This window comes from Bactrocera neohumeralis, unplaced genomic scaffold, assembly GCF_024586455.1.
Source record: "Bactrocera neohumeralis isolate Rockhampton unplaced genomic scaffold, APGP_CSIRO_Bneo_wtdbg2-racon-allhic-juicebox.fasta_v2 ctg584, whole genome shotgun sequence".
Lineage (NCBI taxonomy): Eukaryota > Metazoa > Arthropoda > Insecta > Diptera > Tephritidae > Bactrocera > Bactrocera neohumeralis.
This window is the reverse complement of record NW_026092739.1, coordinates 164,863-190,505: the sequence shown is the minus strand read 5'-3', so window position 1 is coordinate 190,505 and position 25,643 is coordinate 164,863. Positions and strand designations below refer to the sequence as shown.

General features: G+C 35.1%; 2 protein-coding genes across 6 annotated transcripts in view; one reads left to right on the top strand and one right to left on the bottom strand.

The window, feature by feature from the left end:
* Positions 1–2,240, bottom strand: part of LOC126767381 (uncharacterized) — a 36,094-nt gene extending 33,854 nt beyond the window's left edge. The window contains exon 1 of the mRNA XM_050484915.1: positions 2,139–2,240. The gene's annotated coding sequence lies outside the window, so the exon portion shown is untranslated. The remainder of the gene's footprint in view (positions 1–2,138) is intronic.
* Positions 2,241–10,865: 8,625 nt separating this feature from the next.
* LOC126767379 (GTP-binding protein Di-Ras2-like) overlaps positions 10,866–25,643 on the top strand; it is a 146,704-nt gene continuing 131,926 nt past the window's right edge. Inside the window, exon 1 of one of the 5 annotated variants that reach the window (XM_050484911.1) lies at positions 10,866–10,998. The gene's annotated coding sequence lies outside the window, so the exon portion shown is untranslated. Of the gene's footprint in view, positions 10,999–14,790; positions 15,079–15,865; positions 16,650–25,643 lie in introns of those variants that run through there. The other 4 variants (XM_050484910.1, XM_050484913.1, XR_007669080.1 and 1 more) reach the window with 4 other exon arrangements.

Genomic DNA, 25,643 nt, shown 5'->3' with positions numbered 1-25,643 from the left:
CCGAGTGGATGAAACCCGATGGAGAAAGCAGAGGAAGAGGTAGACCTCCACTCTTTGTGAAAGACCAAGTGGAAAAGGAGCTGGCTACACTTGGAATGTTTAATTGGCGCCAAAGAATACAAAGGAAAAGCAACTGGCCCGCTGTTGTAAACTCGGTTATAACATCTTAAGGGGGTATTCTACTCTAGAATTTTGAAAAATTCGATTTTTTTTTCATATATTTAAAGTCTAGACCCTTAAGAACATATCCTCCAAAGGATTTTTAAAAATTAAAATTATTTTAAGAGCTACAGTTACTTTAGTGATGCAGTACCTAGCCCGGTTCGGCCGTATCGAATTTTTTAAACGCGTTTTTCTCGAAACTACCTTTTTCCACACGGGACCGGCATTATCTCAAGTTCTATACAACCGATTTACTTGAAATTTTGTGTGAACCTTCTTTATATAATCCTTTATTGTTCCTATAAGCATCGTGTCAAAATTTTTGTTTTTAATATTTAAAAAAAAATTCAGGAATTTCAAAAACAAAGCGTAAAAATGATTTTTATTTTCAGGCAGTCGCCATTTTTTCAAAAAACTTACCTTGCTGATTAAGAATTTCTTTTAATTTTTTTTTCATACCACCAGGAGAGTCAGGATCAATGTCACCAGGATGCGCCATTTTTTTTACACCTGTCTCTCCCCTCCTCTAATTATTTTAATTTTTAATATTTTTTTGTAAAATTTTTTTTCTGTATTTTTAAGATATCAATAAAAATACCATAAAAAATGGATAGTAAAAATATTAATTGCCTTTTTTTACGACACTTTAAAAATTACCTGAAATTCATGCTTCTAGAGTAAAATACCCCCTTAAGCAGTGTCTTCGCCATTAAAGAACACGAAGAACATATTGCAACCGTACCACTGGAATAACGCAGAACAGTAAGTTCTGAATGATACACCCATTTGTTTGCCAGTTCTCTTTGAGGAAATTTGGAAAACCAACCGCCGAAACCGGGTCATGCGAGCTTTCATATATCGCCTGAAGCAACTGAATTTTTAAGTACTTAAAACATTGATTTATTAAGTCATCCACCGCGTTGTCATTAATTGGCTACGTTTTCTTCAGGAATGTAAAAATTAAAGCAAAAAACGTTTCGTCACCTGAATAGCAAATGTGCCAGTAAATTTGGTGCAAACGCATGCGGAAGTGTATAAATTTTAATTGAGATTATTTTGAAAACATTAAAGCTATTTTCGATAATTTGTATTTGTTTTCGTACTAGTTTAAATGTGTGAAACCGATCTACAAATTACCCCATCGCTCATATAGCCCATATATACTATATGCAATTATTTTCGTTATTCCAGCAGAACATCGTTAAAGGTATGGGTTATCTTCATAAAATTGCAAGGAAATACGTATATAGTATATGGTTTTGAGTATACTTTCATTTGATACTTTCTATTTGCAAGAATCAAAATTGTTCGGCTGCAACTCAACGCTTCCTTACTTGATTTGCAACAAATGTGTTGTTTTAGATGTATAAAATTTGATTGTTGACACTACTATATTTCGAACCCTTTAAAAATGGCATGGTAAGGACAGGATTTGATATTGTAATATACTAAGCGGAGAATTGTGAAGAACTTTAGGAACATGCATAAGCATTTGAATTTTAATGGTGGTAACGAGGAGGGTGGAAATTTTAGTGATTAAGTTGTAAGCTGACAATCAAGTTGCTGTAACAGCTGTTTAGATAAAATTATTGAACCATCTCAACATTCTCGTTTAGACTGATATAAAGCACTACACATAAATTATTAATGATTAATATTAATATAATATCATATATGTACTATATATTCTTGCATAGCTTTTTTGATCATATGTGATGTATACCGCCTTCATAAAACTTTTCGTGAATTATTCTTTTTTGATTTCTAGTTTAATTGAGAGTTCAGTAAAATTGATATCGAATTATCTAAACGTTTGTTACATATTTCTATCGATTCCACATAACTAACACTTTATCTAGATATTTTCTCAAGTTACGAATACTCTTGAAGTTTCAAAATTGTCATAAGTCAAAGGTTCATTGCTGTTGATACATGCACATATTAACAGAAGTTTTACTTGCGCATTACTTTCTTACTTGTATTGTCACAATAAAATTTCTCTCACACTTGATGTTATTTTTAGTAATTCGTTATTAAAAAAAATCAGCACTTTTTCGAGAAGCAATGCTTCCACTCTACATGGTTACCTTACGTTAACTAATATCGCATGTATACCGATACAAGTAAAATATGATTGGAAAAAGAGAGAAGTACCTCATAAAGATAGATTGGGAAGTTATCAGTATGAGCAAAAGTATTTACATTTGTGTATATGTTTGTCTGTACATTATTAGGAAAAACACGATTAGACTGTAGTAAAAAAATTGTAGAAACAACTAGGATGATGCTTAGTAGTAGAAAAAATATGTTGATATATGTATGTATGTTATGTGTAAGTTAACAATTACAAAGAAGGACAATTGTTGGTAAACTTATCGATTTTAGACGAGCCACTTTTGCTTTCGAAACTGGTAAGTGGCTTGTGCTCGCATTATCGCTTTGTGTGCGAATATACTATGTATATAGTGACACAATTTGTATTTCCAGAGAAGTCACGGAAGCCGCATAGATCGACTCTGGAACATAATTCATCGTGGGATTTGTATTTGTGAGATATCGTTTAGATTACTCACGAACTGGGACCACTTTTCCAAACGAAGTGGTGATATTGACTCCGTAGTGTATGAAAACTGGTCGGAAATCGCATTCCATTGAATCCGCGGAGTGTTTGTTGTGCGTCGAATATAAGGAAATTAGTGTGCAATAGATTTTCTTTAGGTACTTTAGAATATTAGTGTGGTTCGCCATTATCTTTTTTAACGAAAACCCTGTTGTTTTGAGGGTTTGTGTCACTTATGCTAGTGACTCTTATGCTTGTGGAAGACTGTGATTTCCCGAAAAGATATCATCTACATACGTTTGGTGTTTTCTGTCAATTCGTGTAGTGTTTCAACGCCTAAGAACTGGGCACAATTAACGCCGAAAGATCACTGTTTTTAACTTGTAATCTCGCAGTGGACTATTGGGGGATTTTCGACAAATGATTCTTGATCGTTTTTATGTACGACTTTTCTATGTACGTCTATAAATTTTTTCGATATCTCCGTTGAATTCGTATTTGAAAATATGCCATTAATCCTGGTTGGAACGTGGGCCCCGTAAATAGAATATCCTTTAGGAAATTCTCCGAGCTAGTGGATTTTGGGACATTGAAGACAACTCTTACTTGAGTTGTTTTTTGTCTGGCTTTACTACTGCATGTGCGTTGATGAATTTTGTGCGTGGGCTTACTTCCTCCATGTGATCTAAATGGAGGTATTTTACTTCCAAAACTTCCTCAATTGTGAGTTAAGGTATTTGTTTGAGATTTCCACAACTTGAGTTGTAATGGTGGTAGCTGGTGCTACCGAACCGAAAGTAATATTTTGAGCCAGTGGTGTGTTTAGAAATTTGTCAAATAAACTGCTATTCCCAAATATGTGACAATTCAGACCTCGAATATACAAAATTATTCACTGTGCCCTTCGATGCGGCGACTATGAAAAAGTTCGAAAACCAATAACACGTCTGAAGAACAAGAAAGCGGCGGGGCGATGGTTTGCCGGCCAAGTTATTTCAATACGGCAGCGAAGAACTTAAGAAGCATGCATCAGCTTCTTTGTAAAATATGGTTGGGCGTCCATTTGTTGGAATTTGAGTCTGCTCTGCCCAATCCGGAAAACGTGAGACCCCACAATCTGCGCTAACTACCGTGCGATAAGTCTCCTCCGCATCATGTATAACAGAGATAAAGAGATCCCCATCGATCTTGGACATTTGTGTCAACATTAACCAAACAAAATATTTGTAGAGATCTGTTTGCATCCCAAACTTATTCTCAACTGAAAATGTGACTTTTTGAGCCGAATTCTCGACATTTGCGGGAAATTTTGCTTTTCTTTTTTAATTCCAAGAAAAGTGCGGCTGAAGACCCGTCCACGCTCTACTGAGGCTGACACATACATAGATAATACTATTACTCTACTAGACGGTAGTAGGTGATTTCTATTAGGTATTAAAAAAATATAGACACCAAATGGATCATAAAGCATTTTGTGTGTTAATTAAGCATTGCTTTTTGAGGAAATAAGAGAAAACACTCTTTTAATATGTATTGAAAGATCAAAAGTCATTTGTTTTAATATACCATAAAATCATAAAAAAGGATCTAAGTAGTTTCGCCAAATATTAAAAGTCCAATATATAATAATTTGCAATCGTAATAAATGTTGGATGTTTTAATTTAAATGCCCAAAAGCTCTTATTTTGTTCAATCTGGCCACAATGCAAAATGTTATTAAAAAACGCTTATTTTGAGGCGCTCTCACACTGGAATAAGTTGGGCATCCCATTATGCCTGGTGTATAAGGTTCTACAGAGCATACGAGGTGTGTTCAAAAAGTATCGCGACAGTTTGCTGACCGTATTCCCCAGATCTGGCCCCCTGTGACTTTTTCTTATTCCCTAAACTGAAGAGGCCCATGAAAGGACGACGTTTCGCTTCTCTTGATGAGATAAAGACGGCATCGAAAGAGGAGCTGAAGAAGATAAAAAAAATGATTTTTTGAAGTGCTTCGAAGATTGGACAGTTGGCACAAGTGTATAATATCTCATGGGGATTACTTTAAAGGGGACAAAATAGATATTCATGAATAAATAAATAATTTTTGAAAAATCACAAAATCCGCGATACTTTTTGAACACACCTCGTATTATGTGAAAGATTAAAGCCCACCGTCAACAAATTGACGTTGAGCAATATCAAAAGCTCCAAACAAAAAAAAACCAAAACAAGAAAAAAAATATATAACATTTGCTCTGTCAGTATAACTCGTATATACATATGTATGTGTGCAAAATATATTGGTAATATACTAGTATATGTATATAGATTCTCTTAATATACTGGGCATATACGTGAAATATGTATGTATACATATATTAAATGTTCATTTATACATATGTGTATTTCTTGATTAGATTTTCTTTACCTTTTATCTCTCTTTTTAGTTGCTATACATATATAAAAATATATATGTGTTGGTATGTATATCACCAATACATATATATATAATAATTTGCTCACGTACATACATATGTAAATACATGTTATACTGAGAGAGCACATATATTTTTCCCCTTTTTTGTGTACATACATATGTATGATTAACAGTGCGGTCACAAAAAAGTAGCAGTTATAACAAACAAAAGAAAAACGGGAGAGAAAATAATAGCAATGTGTTTTTGTTTTTTTTCCGTAAACAAACCGAAAAATATATTAGGGCAATTCAGAATCTTGTGCATCTGAGTTTGCAAAATTATGCAATTGCAAATATTTTCCATCAACAATGAACGGCTTTTTTTGTGGTTTCTGTGCTGCAAGGGTTGCACCAATACCATTAATTCACAGCTGATCGGTGAAGAAAAACATTGAGGGTAAACAAAATTTTCGCACAAATTGGAAAATGTGCCGAAAAAAAGTTTTAGGGAAAAATTGACTGACGCTTTATTTGATGAAGCTGCTGAAGAAATTATGGACATTGAAGGTAAGAAATATTTTTTTATATGGCACATAGCACAAATTTCACTTTTATTTCTGGAGTTTCCCGCAAGAAAGGCAGTAAACTCTGGATTTCTGTTTCGCTCCACTTTTTATTCAGCTTTTCCTGTTTTAGCTTTATTTTATTCAAACCGGTTTGCTCCATTTCTTCTCTTTATTTACAATGTTTTTATTTTTGATAGCTGCTGATAATTTGGAAACCAGTGTTGCAAATAATATAATGGTTTTTTAGTGTTGCTTATTTGCAAGGGTGTAGCAGATGCATCGCTATTCATTTTGTTAGTGTAAGAGCAAAAATATGCTCGCTAATTTGCATTTGCAGAGATGCAAGACCATTTGCACCAGATTCTGAATTACCATATTATCTTAATGACAGTTTTAATAATTTTGCTAAGTTGGCAGGACTGTCCTTAATTAGTTTGCCAACTATGAGCGCGATCTGTCAACAGTTTATTTACAGCAGCTGGTTAAGTTGGCAGACCTCAGTAGTGCGTAGCGACTATTACAATGAATAAAAATATCAAACAAAGAATTTGTCTCAAATTTTGTTTTTCTGTTTTGTAATCGCCCATGCCTCTGCACCATAAAGCAGGATGGGACTAATGAGTGACTTATAGAGTTTTGTTTCTGTTCGTCGAGAGAGGGCTTTACTTCTGAATATCCTACTCAGTCCGGAGTAGCACCTGTTGGAAAGCGATATTCTGCGTTGGATTTTGAGGCTGACAATGTTGTTGCTATTAATACTGGTTCCAAGTTTGTTTGATTACAGAAGATATGAATTATGTAATATCAATATCATCGACGTACGCCAGCATCTGTACACTCTTATGAAGATGGTACCTTGTTTATTTAGTTCTGCAGCTCGAATTATTTTCAAGAGTAGATTGAAGAAGTCGTACGAAAAAGAGTGGCCTTGTCTAAAATCTCGTTTGGTATCGAACGGCTCGGAGAGATCCTTCCCGATCCTGATGGAGCTTTTGGAATTGCTCAATTGTCAGCTTGTTGATGGTGGGCCCTTATCTTTCACATAATGTGCTCGATAGAACCTTATACGCGATGTTGGGGAGACTTATCTCATGGTAGTTAGTGCAGATTGTGGGCTCCCACATTTTCAGATTGGGCAGAGCAGACTTAAATTCCAACAAATGGACATGCTTCCATCCAACCATATTTTACAAAGAAGCTGATGCATGCTTCTTAAGTTCTCCGCTGCCGTATTGAAATAGCTTGGCCGGCAAAGCATCGCCCCCCCGCTTTCTTGTTCTTCAGACGTGTTATTGGTATTCAAACTTTTTCATAGCCGCCGCATCGAAGGGCACAGTTTTATTATTGTTTTTCAATTACATTTATGCGCGCTTTCTTCACTGAGAAATAACAAACATACGATTTCATAGTATATACGGAACATATCATTATGCCCTACTAGGGTAGCACTAAATATCAACTAATTTCTAAAAACTGAAACGGCTTGGTAAAGAAAACACAAATACTTATAAATAAATAAATAGCAATAACAAAAAATGTTGTGAATAATTTTGAATATTCGAGGTCTGAATTGCCACATATTTGGGAATAGCAGTTTATTTGACAAATTTCTAAACACACCACTGGCTCAAAATATTACTTTCGGTTCGGTAGCACCAGCTACCACCATTACAGCTCAAGTTGAGGAAATCTCAAACGAATACCTTAATTCACAATTGAGGAAGTTTTGGAAGTAAAATACCTCCATTTAGATCACATGGAGGAAGTAAGCCCATGCAAAAAATTCATCAACGCACATGCAGTAGTAAAGCCAGACAAAAAACAACTCAAGTAAGAGTTATCTTCAATGTCCCAGAAACCACCAGCTCGAGGAATTTCTTAAAGGATATTCTATTTACGGGGCCCACGTTCCAACCAGGATTAATGGCATATTTTCAAATACGAATTCAACGGAGATATCGAAAAAATTTATAGACGTACATAGAAAAGTCGTACATAAAAACGATCAAGAATCATTTGTCGAAAATCCCCCAATAGTCCACTGCGAGATTACAAGTTAAAAACAGTGATCTTTCGGCGTTAATTGTGCCCAGTTCTTAGGCGTTGAAACACTACACGAATTGACAGAAAACACCAAACATATGTAGATGATATCTTTTCGGGAAATCACAGTCTTCCACAAGCATAAGAGTCACTAGCATAAGTGACACAAATCCTCAAAACAACAGAGTTTTCGTTAAAAAAGATAATGGCGAACCACACTAATATTCTAAAGTACCTAAAGAAAATCTATTGCACACTAATTTCCTTATATTCGACGCACAATAAACACTCCGCGGATTCAATGGAATGCGATTTCCGACCAGTTTTCATACACTACGGAGTCAATATCACCACTTCGTTTGGAAAAGTGGTCCCAGTTCGTGAGTAATCTAAATGATATCTCACAAATACAAATCCCACGATGAATTATGTTCCAGAGTCGATTTATGCGGCTTCCGTGACTTCTCTGGAAATACAAATTGTGCTACTATATATATAAACTTTATGTGGTATAATCCGTTTGAGCGATTCCAAAACGGGAACAAAAAACAGTTTGACTAAATATATGATCCATATATTTGTATAATATAAATTCATATGGAAATCATTTACTGCCTTATAAGCTTACCCTTGCGTATACAAGCTCACCCGTTAGAAAGAGAGTTAGAGAAGTTAGAGAAAACCAACAAATTAAATACAAGTTTCTTCAAACAGTAAGCAGGATCGCATAAAATTGGTATGAAAAAGGCACAAAGAAAATCCAATGTTTAAGCGAGAATAAATACAAACATACATATTTACGTATTCACTTCGTATAAAATAAATAAATTTAACAAACATAACTTAGTACTTACTAATATATACATACAAACAAACATTCAAATAAAAATTATATTAAAATATATTGATGCATATAATTACCTATCCACAGGTGCAGAGGTTAATTGCCTGCACATTGTTAATTTTCTTTTCACGATCTCTTCTTATCGAGCAAATATAAGTATACATATCTACACATATATATGTATATATACACATACATCCGGGAATATCCAAACATAAAAACAAAAAAATACACATATAAATTGGTTCAATTTATTATTTATACATACATACATGGGCCATTCCATCAATTGGCGACATGGTTTTGTACCCGTGGTTCTCCGATTTTGACGAAACTTTAGAATATCATAATATAGACCAAAATAAGAATATCTGTAAACTTTTTAGTGGTCAAAGTTGCTCCATTGTTTTTTGGCGCGCAGTTCAGATTGAGATCAAACAAAAAATGACTATTTCTTTTATTTTTTAACGACCTCAAAATTGAGTGAAAAAAATTTTGCAGTTATCCAATTTTATGTAAAAAAATCTCAGCTTTCTGATAAAAATATTTTCAAAATCTAAAAAATTCTACTAAACGACAACTTTGCATTTTTTTTGTTGTTCTTGGGATCAGAGTCCCATACTTTTGAACACTGATTCTTATGTAAAATTGAACAAGGAATCGAATGAAAAAGTCAATTTTGAAAAAAAATTGGGGGAAAAGCACAAAAAACGGGATTTTTGGATTTGGATTTTTATTTACTTAAAAAAACCGATCGTGTTAAATTTTTTCGTGTCTTTTTTCGAAAAAATCATTCAAAAACAAACATTTAAAAAGAAAAGGTCCCCAAAAGTCAATTTCTACAAAAGTTATGGCTATTTGAAAATCAAAAAGCCTCTTTTTGAAAAATTCATAACTTTTTTTGAAGTTGGACAAAAAATTTTGAAAAAATTCTCAAAAATGTTTTTCAAAGGGTAGAAAAGGATCAGCAAAACCTAAAGGGGACGGGCTCAAAAGTGGTCGATTTGGTATGGAATACCCCATATATAACACTATATCTAACTCGATTAGTTTCACCTGATACTTACAACATTAGGTGAACAAAACTATTATACTCTCTTGCGAAATCTTGCTTGAGTATAAAATTGGTATCGAAAAGTTCCTGGGTCACCCTTGAACTACAAAAGAACGAATTTTGCCAAAAAAATGTGTTTTACTATGATAGCCCAGAAGTTTGCAATTGACCAGTTAGTATATAGTTGACATACAGGCTGAAGGATTAAAATACATTTCTTGTAAGGAAAACATTTTTATCTCACAAGCTATCTTCCCAAAATTTGGCATAGAGGATTGTCTACAAACTTCGGAGAAACTTTTCAGATCGTGCCAATAAAACAAATAGTTTTCACCAAAACTGAACGATTGGCATCAGCTTTTCAACTGCAGTTAACGTGTTATCTTGTTTTTTTTTTACATTTTGTACCATATTTTGAATTGGGAATACGGTCTCTGCTAAATTTCGGCAATTTAACTGTTATTTACGTTCTCTTTAAGTTTAGTTGTCTTTTTAGAACTCTTCTCATTTTGCGAAGCTTGAGTCTCTTTCGTAGTTAAGGAATTTTCAAGCGAATTTTCGTCTTGGTTTAAGTTTTGTACAGTTTGAGTTTATCGGGAAATTACAGGCTACGTATTCTATAAATTCTAGATCTTCCCATTATTTTGATTACGCAGGTTTTGCACCGAAAATTTATTGTATATTACCGTAAGCGTAGTTACGATAAAGGGAACTGCTGAGTAAAGTCGGGGAAATGCTTCTAAAAAGCACATGCGCAAAGCAAAGTACCCCATTTTGCGAATTGTGAAAAGCTTAAACTTGTTTACTACGTGTCTCAGCTGTTGAAATGAAAACTTTAAGCAAGTGGTTGTGTATCTTCTTATATATATACTATATATTTAGACATACCTAAATATTAAGTGAGCAAGCGACACAGTTTTCGTCAAAGCAAGCCACATTGGGCTGTCTGCTTTGTGCACAACAAAATCATATGTTTTACGTTCTCTGATCAAACACACAGCGTTGCATGCAACATGTTGCAAGTGAACGTGTTGTGTTTTGAATTTAATAAATTTTGTGTCCAGTGAACATAATATATAATATAACGGTGCAACGTGTTGAGTGAACAAGTTCGTTTAAGCGAGCGTTGCAAAAATTTGTTGTTGCAATAGCTCGTGAATATGCTCGTCGTCTTTATGTCGGTTTGATAAAAAAAAGAGCTGACACATTCGTAATGCGGCCAGTTTTGTCGTAAGCAGCAACGCGTACGTTTGCCGGAAGCGGAAATCCGCGATTAAATTTTGGAAAAAATTAAAACGAAACCAAAAAAAAAAATTTATATATATATATATTACCCAAACAGTTATAATGTGACAAATTTCTTTTTGTTCGGTAGGAGCGATTGATGGGGATTTTTTTTTACTTTTTCCGTAAAAAAATAATTAAATTTGTTTTGTTTTTGTGAAAAATTATTTAAAAAAAAAAATAAATAAATAAAGTCACTTTTGTGTAAATAAACAACAACAGAATGTGTGTGATGCTGAGCAGTATAGTGTTTGAATATAAAATCTTTGGCCCAGCTGTGGTTGCCGTGTAGAGGGCGGAAAAAGTAACGGAAATCAGTGAATTGTGAAAATTTCCGACGGGCGGCAATAAACACCGCCGCAAAGCACAACTGCTGACCTACTCACGCTTAGTGTTACAACTGTCCTCCTATAATCGCGATGGCGATGACGATGCTGTTTGCGCTTGTGTGCGTGTGCTTGTGATGTGTTTTTGGCGGCAGTCAGCCAGTCGGTCGGCCAAGCACACATAATGGACAGCCAAGTGTCGCTAACAAGGAATTGAACTTACTAGCTATGAATTACGCGTTCGCTTTGTGCGTGACTGTATGTGTTAGGGTGCACGGCGTTAAGTAAGAATGCTGGGCGTTGGCAAATAAAACCTTACGATCCACTGGCATATTATGGCACATATGTATGTTAATTATTAAAAAGTTTACATGTCTGTGTGTTCTTGCATATGCTTGTAGGTTGTGGGCATATGCTCACAGACTGCTGGATGCTGTCGCCGGTTGTTTTGCAGTCTCTTTAACCCTTATTTGTCGCTTGTTATTGCTACTCAGCGCCGCTGTTGCCTATATTTAGGGGCAAGCACTTGTTTGTTAGGCTAAAATGCCACGTGCGCGGCACATGAAAGCATAAATTGTACACACATACATGCATATGTGCATGTGGGCAATCGCACGAGTAGATATTTGCTGGACATCCTTTTGACCTAAAACATTTTATTACGTTATGTGTAATCGTTGCTAAGGGAAAGTCCATTGGCATAATAGCGTGTTGCGCGGGGAGTTAATTGCTTGTATGTGGTTGTAGAATGCGCGCGTGTCGGAAATGCAGGATTTGTGCTGCTTGTGTTAAGCACCTATGTTATATTAATTAACGGTTGAGTTGCCACTTCAAAGCGTGAAAAATATACTAGAGTTATTTGTATTGTATTGGCGGTTAATGAGTTTGGAATTCCAACCCGTAGGACTAAGAGGTGTCACTTATTTTAACATGCAGGATAAGCGGTGTTATTTTAAAAATGGAAATTGTTATAAGACCTTAAATTTACTTTGCGTTTGTAGAAAATACAGTAAGAATTCAGCAACTAAAGCCTTCAACTGTTATTTACCAAACGCTGTGACAGCTACTCACACTCATACAAAAAGTGAGTCTGAGTTACTCCGCTACTTCATTATTGGCTGCTAAACTCTAAACTTTTTAAAAAAATATCACGATTTGTGCTTTCAATCAACATTTTAACGTGATGAAATTCATTTCGGAAATCAAAATATCGTTTCATACAATATTTGACTCACATTTCCATCAAATTACAAAATATTGGAAAAATAATTGCCACTTAAGGGTGTTTTTTAGCAAAACACACTTTTTGACAATATTCGTTTTTTATACTCTCGCAACAAAGTTGCTAAGGAGAGTATTATAGTTTTGCTCACATAACGGTTGTTTGTAAGTCCTAAAACTAAAACAGTTAGATATAGGTTTATATATACCAAAGTGATCAGAGTGACGAGTAGAGTTGAAATCCGGATGTCTGTCTGTCCGTCCGTCCGTCTGTCCGTCCGTCCGTGCAAGCTGTAACTTGAGTAAAAATTGAGATATCATGATGAAACTTGGTACACGTATTTCTTGGCTCCATAAGAAGGTTAAGTTCGAAGATGGGCAAAATCGGCCCACTGCCACGCCCACAAAATGGCGAAAACCGAAAACCTATAAATTGTCATAACTAAGGCATAAATAAAGATATTAAAGTGAAATTTGGCACAAAGGATCGCATTAGGGAGGGGCATATTTGGACGAAATTTTTTTGGAAAAGTGGGCTTGGCCCCACCCCCCACTAAATTTTTGTACATATCTCGGAAACTACTATAGCTATGTCAACCAAACTCCATAGAGTCGTTTCCTTCAGGCATTTCCATATACAGTTCAAAAATGGAAGAAATCGGATAATAACCACGCCCACCTCCCATACAAAGGTTATGTTGAAAATCACTAAAAGTGCGTTAACCGACTAACAAAAAACGTCAGAAACACTAAATTTTACGGAAGAAATGGCAGAAGGAAGCTGCACCCAGCCTTTTTTTTTTAAATTGACAATGGGCGTGGCCTCGCCCACTTATGGACCAAAAACCGATTTCAATGAAATTCGGTATATAATATTTTCTTAACACCCTGATGACATGTACGAAATATAGGTGAAATCGGTTCACAACCACGCCTTCTTCCAATATAACGCTATTTTGAATTCCATCTGATGCCTTCTCTGTATAATATATAGATTAGGAACCAATGATGATAGCGGAATAAAATTTTACACAAATACGGTATTTGAAAAATATGTAAATGACGGATAATGAAATCTCGATTATCACTTTATCATGCGAGAGTATAAAATGTTCGGTGACACCCGAACTTAGTCCTTCCTTACTTGTTCTATTCAACATGGGTCACTTTAAGGGTGATATGCTGATTATAATGACCCATCCTTTGTAGTACGATTTGTCCTTTGTTTCAAAATATGCCTCAGTTTCGGCGATCACCTCTTCATTCGATGAAAATGTCTCCCCAGTGAGCTTTCTTTCGAGATTCGACACGGTGCGTTGTCTTGGTGAAATAGCACTTTTGTTTCTTCAAATATGGCCATTTTCCGGCGATTTTGCCCTTCAAACGGTCCCACAACACTGTGTAACAATCGCTGTTGTTTGTACTTCCTTTTTCAAAGTTGTCAATAAAAATTATTCCATCAGCACCCCAAAATACATACGCCATAAGCTTGCCAGCAGACTGTTGCGTTTTTCCACGCCTTAGACTGGGTTCATTGTGTGCAGTCCACTCGATGGCCGTCAATTGAACTTCGCTATGAAATGCTGGAGCTATTTTTCATCGAATGTCACATATCGACGCAAAAAGTTGGATTTAATATGCTTGGATATCATTTTAGAGTGCTTGTTACAGCGAATAACTTAATTTTTATGCTTTCGGCGGTAACAATCCCTTTTAGGCGTCCAACGAGCTCCCCATCTTCGGTGCAGCTTTCTCCACGTCAAAACTTAGCATGATGGCCGATTTTTCTGGTGAAAGTCCTCTAGCCAAGTTTTTCCTTTAACTGTATTTTTCTCTTCAATACAATATTTCGTCAACTCATGCAATTCCTTTTTATTAATTTTTTCACAATAACAAGAGTTCATTCATTCAAAAAGATATATGTAAGTCACAAACTAATACTATGACAGTTGTCAAATTTATACGCGCCTTTTAAAGGTTAGGACTAACGTAAAGTCATATAAATATAGGTGACCTGGTCTACGAAAAGGGAACTAACGTGAAAAATAAAAATTTTTAGTTCAAGTGTTAAAAATAAATATATAAATCAACTAAAAATATTGAATTTTTTGACACCTAAGCCACCTTTCCGTAGACCAGGTCACATAACAGCGCCATCCATGCGACAGGCTGATGACTTTTGAGTTGACCAGTTATATTCCGTTTTCGAAAAAACTTGCAAATTAATTTTTATATGAATAATATCACTTTAACGCAATCTTAAAAGAGCCACACCTAGTCAATAAAGTTCTTATGTTTCTCAAAAAATAAATTATATACCACAGATAGTTTGTACCGCCACCGTTTTGAAATATTCTCATTTTTGCCATAAATTCGGTTACAAAGATTTACAATGCATACAGCGGTGTCAATTTTGAAGAAAAAGAAGTGGCTGTTCTCACGCAGTTCGACCCATTTAGCCATAAAGACTCTTCGCGATTCCATTCGAAAGAGTCATCTTAGAAAATAGCAACTTATGTCAAGGGCAATTGCTATATCGACCAGATCAATATCAATACTTATTCGAGATGATTCTCTACCTAAGAATAACATCTTTATTCTGGGCTCAATCGTCTTTTCGGTAAGTAAAATATTTCTCTATTATCCCCAAAGATATTCATATTGTAAATATTTAGACATTGCTCTAATAGAGGGTGGCTTTTTTAGACAAGTGATTTTCAAGGAGAAATATAACGCATATAATTATGACCAAATATTTAGCATCATTATAATGATAAGGGTTTGACAGTTTGTTTTAAAAACGATTTCGTGCAAGTGACTATCACGGCTGGCTCAAATAAATTTCAACTTAAAGGTCTGATTTTGACCACATTTTGCAGCAATAGTGGCCATATGTCAGCCATAATTGAGCATGTATCGCCGTTTGTTGGAACCAGCCACGAAAAAGCCATTAATAATTTAAGGTTTCTATAGCATTCCTCATTGACTGTAACATTAAGACTGGATTTATTTTTGACAAAATATGGCACTGCTCCATCTTCTTTCTGTCCATAAAAGGCACCGGCACACAAAACAGGGACGGTTATGGCTTGTGGATTATCTTAATTAAATACGACAATTTTATTTATTAGCGCACCTATTTAACCAAAAGTGAGCATCATCGCTGTACAAAATTTTCTTTTGAAAATCGACAATTACAGGCAATTATGTTGACCGGATATAAGATAACTGCATACACAGATTCGCGCGAACGAACCATTATTTTGATAATAAAGTTTGCTGACACATTTTTTTCCATTAGAAGCTGCTCATTTGTGGTAATCGCCAATCGACCACTCTAACATTTAACTGCCATAGAAAATCAAATGCTTGTATGAACAACTTTTTCTTTTAACGAGATATCTTCTTGAAATTTGGCATGGGTAATTTTTAAGACAGTTGTGTAATCCTGGAAGAAATTGTTCAAATCGAACCACAATACCATATGGCTAACATACTAACTAATTGATCGAGTTCTTGTGAGGAATCTTGTAAGGAATATTTTATAAACATTGTGGAAAAAAAGTACCTTGAAATTGTAATTAATTTCCCCGGGTAAATAATATACCAAAAAAATGTATTTTGCGAAGTAGGTAGGACCGCCAGTAATTACTATGCCAAATATGAGCATGATCTGTCAACCAGTTTGTTTACAGTAGCTGCTTAAGTCAGTGCACCTCCTTAGTGCGTTGAGATTTTTACAATGAATTAAAATATATCGGAAACGGAACTTGTCTCAAATTTTACATTTGTAACCAAGTTTCGTGTGCGGAATCGTTACGAATTATGGAAAAGGCCTACGGAGATTCAGTTTTATCAAAAACACAAACCTTTAAAGGCAGTCGAGAGATCGTTGAAGACATGCTTCGTTCTAGATGACCTTTGACCTATTCAACTGATGAAAATATAAAAAAAGTGAAGGATGAAGAAGGACCATTGAACATGCTTCCGATCCCACATTGATGAAGATCATTACAACTGCCGAAAAGACATGAGTTTGACATACAAACAAGTTACAACAATGATTTGAATGATATCCGTTTTCATTCGATCGAAGGGATAAAACAAAATTCGCTGAAGGAGCTGAAGGCCATCCCAAAAAATGCTTATGAAAAGTGTTTCGAGGACTGGAAAAATAAGTAAATAAGTGGCGTAAGTGTATTACATCTATGTCTCAATGTATATGTAAGGGTATTCTAACTTCACTGCAGCCGAAATTAACACTCACTCTTATTTTATTTCGTGAATTTGGCGTTGCGAAACTCTACGAAGGTTAGCTGTTTTCAGCCATACACCTTCTCTGAATTGATAGTTAATGGTGATTTTTGAAAGTTAAACGACCGTTATTTCAAGACGCAAAGAAAATTAAATTATGAAATTACCGATATTTTTGGTTTATTAGCTCAATAGCTAATTGAACAGGTTTTCCGATACTCGGTAACTATGATAGGGGCTTCTGAAAAACATATTGTTCCAATTTTGCAACAGTTTTTTTCGAAAAAAGCAGGCTTCATGTCAATGATGAAGCGTTAACTGGCTTTTAATTGGTTAGTAGTTCATTTCAAGATTAGATATGATGATCAAAAAGTCATCCCGATAATGTGTTTGTTTCTTAGATATATAGATAGATAGAAATTAATTAAGGTTTTGCACTGCGACCTATGTTCTATTGTGCTCTCTGCTATATCACATATGTATATATCTCAAAGATCCAGCATTCATTACGCTTGCTCGGCGCAATGGAGATGATGTGATCCCTGTTCACGTAGTTGGATTCAAAGGATTTGAGCCTGCTTCTACAAGTTTCTGGGCAATCTGGAATCAGGTATTCTGTAGTCACCGGTTCCATGTCACAAAACTGTCAGTTTACATAATGTAGGAAAAGTGCTTCTTGAGCCTGCAGACAGGGAGATTAAATTTGTCTTAGATTTTTATGCTGTAGTGTCTATTTTTTTGAACACCACACGTTAGTTTCAGAAAAAATGTGTCTCCATCCACTTTTCAATATTTTTTCCAAAAAGTCGGCCGTTCCACTACAATACCGCGACTGTCATTTCTAACTGGTTAGCTTTGGCACATTTATCTTCATTGCTTTGAAAGACTTCTCAATAAGTGGTCAATAAATAAGCTCATTTATTGATATAAATCGTTTATGAAATGTTCCTCAAGACATGTGAACCTTATAACTCTAGTTTTGGAAATATATTTATGCCATTTTTAGATATTGTTACTCTAGCTTTGGAAATAAATGATTTCGATTTTCAGTCCTTGTTTGTTGTAAATGATAATTTGTCAAAGTAAACTGAACTTAAATATCAAACACCTTCGAATACTCTACCATCTGGTTTATCAACTATACTTTAAAGAAAGAAAATTAAAAAAATAAATTAAAAATTAAATTAAAAACACCTTAAAACAACCCAACAAGTACAGAGGTGTAAAAAGCCTTGAAAACGTTTAAAGTAAACATTGTCGGCAAATTCATATTCTTTACATTTATAACACTCGGTTAAATTCACACCGGTCTCTCTTGGTAACCCGCAACTGTTGGTTTTCTGTTATCTTACAAATGCTTTGCAGACCATATTCCAATTACCCCACGGCTGATTTCTAAGCTAATTTTAAACTAGTAGTAATTTATTTAAGTAGCCTGCCGCTTTCCCACAGGTTAGCTTTATTGACATTGTTGTTATATTGCTTGTGGGCACTTTTGGTAGTCGCTTTAGCTTTATTGGCTCAAAGTAATATTGAGTTCATGAATTTAAATTGAGTGAAACTGTGACTGACATTCTTTCGTGGCTGTTTTCATGGTTTCTTCGCATTTTTGTGGTTGTGACATATGCACAAGAGGCCAAAGTGGAGACCAGTGTTTTATTAAAATTTTTACGTTTTTACCAATACAATATAGTACTTATATGAAGATTATAAAAAGTATTTGAAGTAATCAAAACTTGCAGTTATATAATATATATACATTCAAAGTGTATTTTTTCCAAAAAGTAATTTTTTGAAGTTATTTAGAATTTAACGAAAGCGAATACGCTAAGTAGGTATATAAAATGTTTTAAAATTCTTAAGTTTTTCTATAAATTCAAGCTCAGTGTAAAACTAATTTAATGCTGCGATCTAAGAGCAGTGAGAGAGAGAAAATGAAAAAAACAAAGGTGGAAAAATATGTGTCTGTCCCTTGATAACTTGCATTAAGAGTCAGTAGATCTTAAAAAAAATTTATAAAAAATATTTAAATGTATTTTCTGACAATACTGTTCCAGTAGTGCCGATGATATTTCACTCATTCACTACTCCAAAGTCACGTGTGTAAAAACTAGCTTACCTCATTGTCAACCATTGCCAAATTTCGACTCCGTACCTAAGTTAATGCATCATGTAAATGTAACAAATTAGTACAGCCTTAGAGAGTGGTGAATAAAATAGACAACTGGTTTAATTACAGTATATATATATATATATATAATAAATGGCTATTCCACTTTTAAGAGGCCTCCACAAACGTTTCACAATACCTTACCTTTAGCAAGGTCCCTCCTTGCTTAGCAATATTGTATAAAATCCACATTTGTATATAGCACATAGAAAAATTGTTTTAGAAGTCAACTTAAAGGCATTATTAAATCTCGGTTGATGAGTTTAGCTTCTATATCATCTTCTTTTATATATTTTGGTTGGTTAGTTGGTTGAAAAGTAAGGCGTATGAGCGTCCGACTATAGGCAGCCACATTTAAGTCATCATTAAGCACATAGCGCTGTCCAGTATCGACACTAGTCCGAAGTAACTGTCCAGTATGCCCTATACTGCTTGTGTTAGAGGATCACCAGGCTACCATTGTTTTATTCCACACTTGAAGGAACTGAATGGCCTGAGGTAGCTTAGGGAAATTCTGCCTCCATCTGCCTGACTGAGAATTGATTTCCTGACCACTTTTTGTTGGATTATATGAAAAGCAAAGTACACATTAGCAATGATCGGATCATTGACGAGCCATGGCACGATTTGCGAATATCGGTTGCACCACCACCTGAGCTTGCCAATTGTGCTTTAGTAGCTATGACCCTGGTTATGTCAAAACAAGGCTCACTGTATTTTATTGTGTCAATAAAGCTGATGAATTCCTAACAATTTTTTACTAAAACTAATGTAAAAAAAGGTGTCAGAGTAAAATTAAAACAAAAAAAACTTGATGTTCAAAACCTTATTTAGCGGTATAAGAGATGGCAATACTGCACTTATTTGTTTTAAAGAAGAGTCTATATGTTGTTAGAAATACAAGAAATCAAATAGTGTGGTAGGATAGTAAAATGTAAGTAATATCCATGTCTATTTATAAAGCAATATATGTAACATATCAGTATTTTAGAACAGTTAAATTAAAAATATTTATACACTTTATATTAAACACAAACATTTTAAATTCCTGTGTTTATCAATTACCAAAGAGCAGCTTGAAAATATTCCAAACAAATTCCCAGTCTTCTTTCCTTTTTTCTTGTATTGAACGAGCATTTAAACTCACGAAAACTTTTTGGGGGAAAAAGGTCTAGCCATGAAAAAAATCTGCTAAATAAAACTTAAAAACCTCAGTTTCTCCGTACCCAGTGCGTTGGCTGTGTGTTGAGGCAATCGATTCGCGAATTCTGCTGAATACGTCATTGGGGTTCACTTAGCGGAGCAGCAGACTTGAAAGAAAATGCTTTGAAAAGCATTTGAATGGTCTTAAATTCATCATTTTGAGAATATGCCTTCACATGAAAATTCCATTCATGGACACACGTATGCATATACACGCACACATATGTAGAGTGTATATGTAGTATACACTCTGATGTATATAAGATGCCCACTTGCGTTGCTGATTCGACGAAATCCGCTTCAATAGAGCACTTCAAATCAATTTGTGCGCCGCTCTGCAGGGACTTCCAGTTTTGTGTAGCCATTTATGTTGATGATCTGTGCTGCGCATACAAACATACAGAAGGTGAACTAAAAAAAACGGTTACAAAAATTGTAGAAGTGGCGAAAAAGGAGCAAACAATAAAGGCACTGAGAGCTAAACGAATCAAGCCGTTGAAATGGCAATCCGCGAAAGCCCAGCTGAAAGCCGCGGGGGTGATTCGGTTGGTGGCCTGCTGACAGCCGCTTTTGTTGGCAGACTGTTGACATTTCACCAGTGAACTGTCAGCGCTTGTTATGTGTAGGTAACTCTCTGCCCACCGCAGCGTCGGATTGCTCAGTTACAGATTTCACTTTAATAAACGATTGCCAACTCGTGGGAATGTGTGCTTTTCATTTATGTTACGGCATAATGTCCCGAGTGTTAACTGGTGTATGCCTGTGGAACCACAGGCGGTCAGCTGATGCGTACTATTGCATAACTTATGCATTTTAATTTACATTGCAAATTTGCGTCGACACGACTGTGTCGAAGGGGCAAGTAAACGTGTTCAGGCGGAGAAATACGTATGCCGGCCACTCGGCTACACTTATACAGTCGTATACATATGTACATAAGTACCTAATGCCATCAAAATCGTTTTACGCAATGCCACTTTTCTTATTTCTATGCATATGCAGAAATTTATTTTGTTTGCTTGCCGTGGCGTATACGTAACCTCTCTGCTGTACATTGCCTTGCATTGCGTTGCTTGATCACGTATACGCCAAGTATGTCACTGCTCAGTGAATTAAGCAGATCTTGCATATGTGCATACATGTCAATTTGCATAAATACTCCTGTGCGTGTGTGTTTTGTTGATTAAGTGTTGCTTACGTGGCGAAAGATATGTATGCGCCTAATGAAATGGTAGAAATTTGCATTGACGGCTGAGTGTTGACCCGATTTGCTTTATATGCATAAAATATCCAAGCTTAAATGCTCATTACGCACAAATGCCCTAGTGTGTATGTTTGAGTGGGGAAATTTTCTCTTGAAGTTTTTAAAAATTGTTTTAAGGAAAAAGTGGTTCAAAAAGAGTATAGGTTTTTCAATTGTTTTTTTTAAATTTGGTGAACGTTAAACTGTTATATTTGTCGAATTGATATATTAATGAGAAGTAGAAAAAATAATAAAAATTTTGTAAAAAAAAAGTTTTCCATTAAAGAACTTAATACTGATCAGTCAATTTGTATGAGCAGCCTTTAGAAAAGCAGATGAAAAAGTGTCGAATCTATACCTCGAAACTGATATATATATATATATATATATATATATAATTTTACTTTATTGTTTATAATAAAACTGCATACAATTTCCATTAAACATAGAAAAATACCTCTTAAGAACCCAAATTTTTCTCATAAACCAGAGAATATTGTGATGTGATAGAACATTAAATTGTGAGTGAATCACATCCATCAGTTTGCCAGCAGGCTTTCAATCAAATCAGGCCAACCGCCGAAGACGGATCACTCTTCACCATGGCAATGCTAGCTCTCACAAAACGACGGAAAGAATTGTAGTTTTCAACACTCAAACCATCCATTTGATGAACCTACCCCATATAATTCTGATTTGGGACCGAATGACTTCTTTTTATCGTACGTAAAAGGTGAACTAATTGGTCAGCACCTGATGATGGCAGTTGATGCGTTCAGAAGACATTTTCTGGAGGTACCTTAATCAGAGTTGAGTAGCAAAAGAGTTCTCAAAATTGGTGCAAACGAATGCAATATTATGGTATATAGACCTTAATGAAGAATATTTTGAAAATATTGTCGATTTTCGATGACTAAAATTTGTTTTTGTTCTCTAATCATGAAATATAAAAGGCAGCGTTCTTCATTGCTTACTTTATCTGTAGCAGCCGCTAAGGAAAAACGTGTTTTTATGAGAGAGTGAGTTTTAGTGACTGTAACAATGTCCCCGCCTTCATATTCCCCAGAAACTATTCGTATAGCAGTTTTCTGGAATTAAATCTTCTGGAAAATGTTTTCGAAACCTAAAAGCCTCGTGACCTTAATCTCACAATAAAATTTCGCTTCTACAGAGACAAATGCGCGCCAGTTTGCTTTTGTGCACTTTTCGTTGCAAATAAATACGAAAGGCATTGTAAATAATTTCTCTTATATTAACGGCAATTTGTTGACAAACTTCTTGTCTTCTTTCCGGTATTAAGCGTGCCAAGCAGCTAACGACATTACTCACCGGTTACAACTGATGACTAACTTCTGCTGCATGAAATCATCTTTGTTAATTTATTTCCCGCAAATTGGCTTCCGCAGCAGTCGCAGGATACACAAAATACAAATAAACATGTTTTTTTTTAATGTTCTTGCTTTTAAGTTGTGAATTTCAGCGTTAACTTTTTGGAATGGAGCACCAAATAATGGTGATATAAATATTGTTGTTGTTTGTTGTGTTCTTATCTACGAAAATATTCAAAAAGTCCACGAAATATTTATGGATGACCGTAAAGTGAAGTTGTTAGAGATAGCAAGCACTCTAAGTATATCTATATCATGTCATTTACAAATCAAATATTTGGGTATGAGAAAGCTCAGCGCGTGAGTGATCTCACCTTTGACCAAAAACAGCGACGAATTGATGATTCGGAGCAGTATTTTGAGATTTTAGAGCATAATAAACACGAGTCCCGGGGCTTCGAATTTCTTTCCAGCGTATTCTCCATATCTGGACACCAGCTACTACTTTCTGTTCTAAGATCTCAAAAGATTGCTTTCAGGGAAGACATTTTCGTTGAATGAAGAGGTGATCACCCAAACTAAGTCCAATTTTGAAGCAAAGAACAAATCGTACCACAAAAATGGTACCGAAAAGTTGGAGGACTGCTGTAATCAGTGTATAGCTCTTAAATGGAATTATATAATGGGGTAATTTAATGTGGTTTCGCGCAATGCAATTTCACACATAATCTTTATAGAAGCTGCCAAGCTGATTCGCTTCTAAAAGACCTCAGGCTAAAATAGGCCAATTTGCAACGAGATTGGCAAAGTCTGACTTCAAGATTGCTGATAGGCAAATCTGCATAGTCCGAGCGCTTTCGGATTTTTTTTTGTCCAAAGACTATTAACTCAGCAGCATTATCCACAATTATTGTTTAGATAAGATAAGGAATGCTAGAGCTTATCAAAATTCCCAAAACTAATTCTGTCATATCACAATTACAACTAGTGTGTGCTGTTTTGAAGATCTCTGATGGAACAAAGGAATGATCAGTGCTCATTAGGCCATCAAAATCATGGTTGACGATTTTAAGGCTATTTATTAGGGGTCGAAAAAATGTTGACATCAGAGCAAGATGCCACTGGTGATTATATAATTCTCACTAAAAAGCGTGACACAGTTTTATCCGGATTTTTATTATATGCACGTTATTGTTACACATTTTCTTATGTTTGACTATATGGGAACAGAGCCACGACCCAGGATGGCATAACTTCTATAGTCGTTCTCCACTACACTCAAAATTCCACTTGAGAAAATCATCCCTAGTAAACACTCGCCTTCCATTAATAAAGAAGAAAGCAAACTAGATGGTGCAGTAGGATACACTCTCATTCTTCTTGTTAAGACTCTTCAATACTAAAATATAAAATCTCGTGCTCTTAACGGACTGGCGAGGTAATTCGGTTGACTGTTAATTCCATTGCTGACAATATTGACACGAAATCTCTAAATAAAATATGTAGCTTTGCAAAGTAAACCACTTTTGACCCAATTAATTCTCACTCAATAAAAAAAGGTTGACACTGTAGCATTTTCAAGCTGGCATATTTGCTCGTGTTTGCACTTTTAAAATAAACCCGAAAGTTAACCACAGCTCACGTTCGGGAATACAAGAGCAAACAACCACATGTGCCGTGTTAATATTTGTATTCTTTTTTCTTTTCTGCAAACACTTTTAAATTGTGTGCTGAAGCCAGCGGTGGAAAGAAAAAAATTTAATAGTTCGGGAAAAAAGTTATAAAACAAAAAAAATTTTGACTTTTTTATTGAAGCAATAATACCCTTTACGTGTGCAATTTTTATATATCATAAAAGTGTATAAAAAGTATAAAAAATTTATTGTGATTTTGATGGTCCGATCTAAACAATTTGTTCGAAGATTGTGACGATATTAAACAGTAAAAATATACCAATTTTCGTGAAAATACTTTGGACAAAAAATGTTTAACTTTCGGATTTTAGTGAATATTTGTACCTATAAAGAGCAATAATAATAATATATACTGATATAAAAACTCCATTTAAGCAATTTTGACTTTAGCACCACCCATCGGTAAGCAACGCTTTAGAATTTAAATTTTTTTTGAAATATGCAAAGAAATTGCAAAGTCCACGATCTTCTATGAATTTAAGGCTCTTTCAATGTGAATTTTCTTCTTTACTGGCGTAGACACCGCTTACGCGATGCCTCGCATTAATTTTAATTCCTTTCTATGCCTTACTCACATATCCACTTTATATGTTACAGCTGTTAGGTTGTTGTTGTTGTAACGCTGAAATCCGATAAACTTTCCAAATGTTTGCGATTTTGCGAATGATTTCGTTCTATTTGTCCACTGGTAGGCTTCATGGTATGTTAGGCCTGCCTTTCTTTTCTGTTGTGGTGGTCAACATTACCAGCAATAATTTCAAATATCCATATAGCGATATTAATATACTCAGTAGTCAAATAAAGTAGTTAGAAACTCGTAAGAAACCCAACCCAACTGGTAAGTCAACTCCCTTTTGCACATACAAAAACAATTTACGTTACGTCGGTCTTCAGACGAGTTTCATATCACTAACTTATAACTAGATCTGTGACTGTTAATCATCAATTCTTAAGCACCAATTCCTTTATTTTATTGACGTTTTGATCATCAGTTAATGATGATGGCCATCATGTACTTGGTTCGTCGTCAACGCGTTCTCGCCCCATTTTCGGCGTTACGAGTTTTCAAGAAAAAAGTTTTAGGGAAGATTTATGGTCTTTGCGCATTGGCCACGTCGAATACCGCATTCGATGGAACGATGATATGTGGGTCAAACCACGTCAAGTAGTCCATGAAAATTTCGAAAAATCTCCCATTTTGAAAATTAGCAGTTCATTAGGAAGGGGACCAGACGCATACCCCGTGATATAGATATTTCGTTAAAATTATTTTTTTTTGTTAAAGTTATTGAC